This window comes from Microtus ochrogaster, unplaced genomic scaffold (genome assembly GCF_000317375.1).
Source record: "Microtus ochrogaster isolate Prairie Vole_2 unplaced genomic scaffold, MicOch1.0 UNK2, whole genome shotgun sequence".
NCBI lineage: Eukaryota > Metazoa > Chordata > Mammalia > Rodentia > Cricetidae > Microtus > Microtus ochrogaster.
The window spans coordinates 3031431-3033649 of NW_004949100.1; positions in this window are offsets into that span (position 1 = coordinate 3031431).

A 2219-nucleotide genomic window follows, 5' to 3' on the forward strand; every position below is an offset into this window, starting at 1 on the left:
TATATCATTGTGTCAAGTTTATAAATATTTTGTTTAATATTCTAGTCACCAAAATTTCTGTGTTCTTGCATTACTTTCAGTGTTGTTGTTATTGAAAAATTGATATTTTAATCTATTGATATTGGAAATAAGAATAAGGTTCTCCACCTTTTCTATGATTTTCTAATTTTCGCTAGACTTTTTTTAAAATTTGATCTTGGAGACTGTCTATGTAACAGGAAGCTGATCTAAGACAGACATATATATTCATTTCTGAAAATTATGATCTGGTTATTTCAAAAGGAAACACTGTCATGCTTTATAAAAAAGTCAATTAATAAAGTATTATACAAATATGTTATTATTTAATGTTTTCCGTCTTCTAATTTTATCATTTTGTTGTGTTAAGAATTGATAGTATGGTATGTGGTTTTCATATTTTAGGATAATTTGTAGGCATCAGAAATTTTTTTCAAAAGTCAATAGAATATCATTTTTATTTGTATATGAGAACATTTATATAGGCAGATTCTTAAATTATCTGTGCTATGAACTGTTTGTTGGGTAATATAAACCTTTAATATGATGGGATTGTTGAAATTTTTCTCCCCATATGTGAGACCTGAGAGTTCAACCCTTGGAACAAGAAAATAGATTCACAAATATTAAAAACAAAGATGCCACATAATTCAGGCATAAGATACTATGTAATTTATCAAGGATGAATATGATTTTCACTGACCTCTAAACTATGCATGAAAATAGTGTATAGCCAATCACTGGTGAAACCCAGTAGGATACAAAGTCAGATAAATTGGTTTCAGGACATTTGATCTACAAGTGAATATAAATTATTTTATTCATGTGTACTGAACAAAGAAAATGTAATAGTATTCACAAGTCACATCAGGGTATAAGACAGAGTTTCGCAGTTGTTTAAAGAGGAATAAAAACAGTCACAAGATAAAAACTTGTCATTAAAGATTATGAGACTTCTAATAGATTATATTTCAAAAGCACAATTGTGCATATAAAAATAAACAAATGAGATGAGCTTTCTGTTTGGACAGGTAGCTCTGTGGTAGAGTCCTGCCTGGCATGAATCACTGGTCTCAATTCCCCAAGAGTTCCAAAACAAACATGTAAACAAACAAAACCTTTCTAACACTCTTACTAATTAGTAATTGATTCAGTTAAAATTATTAAGAAGCTTGAAGAAATAATTTTAACTATCAGGCATTCAGTTAAAATTAATATGTGTCTCCTGAAACCAAAAATATTTAGATCATCATGTTATAAAGAAATCATGGTGTATTTTGGTAGAAACCATTCCTTGACAAGAGTTGACAGAATGTGTTGGCTTGTTAGTCAGAGGCATATATAGATTTGAAACTGGGTTAACACTTTTTTCTACAAAACAATATTAAAATATAATTGTATCACTTCCCCATTCCTCATCAACCCTCAAATCCATCCCATGTCTCCTCCTTCTAACACCTCCTGTGTCACTCTTTATGAAATTGATGAACACTTTTTACCAATGTTACATACATACAAATATACATAAATATCTAAATGCAGACTCCTGGTTCTACTGAATGAGTCTTGTGTATATATAATTTCAAAAGGAAATGTTTTTCATTGGGTTACCAATGGAGGGATCATCTCAGAGACAAATATTGCTCCTAGCATTTTTGCATAGAAGCTTCTCTAAGCAAGGAATTGTTGCAGGAGGTCCTTCCGCTCCTTCAGCCTACAGCCGCTGAGATACCAGCCCATTGGGGTGTAGTCTCTCTCCCTTTAAAAAAGCAGCCACTTCCCTCTTCTCTCTCTCTTCACTTCCTGCTCCGCTGGTGACTAGACTCCCTTCCTGGTTGTGCAGAGGGCTGACGGTGATCTGTAAATTTTTTCCCCTTTAAATAAATACCTATTAATCATAATTCCAAACTGGTGTGGCATTGTTTGTGACTTACGCCTTCAGTTGTCACCCAATGTTTGGTGTTAGGACCTCTCCTTCCCCCCTGCTCGGCTGCCAGCCACGAGTTCGGCTTGGTGCGAGCCTCCCTTCCTTAGCTGCAGCGGCCAGCAGGTGGCCTTGTGGCCTGTGTCTTGTGTGTGGAGCAAGCAGCTTAATGTAAATCATCACGCACTGGCTTTTATTGCTGCAGTTCTTTATATTTTCTCTTTAGACACCTCAGATTGACTTCCAGTCCCCACCCACCCTATCGTCTGCCTCCCCA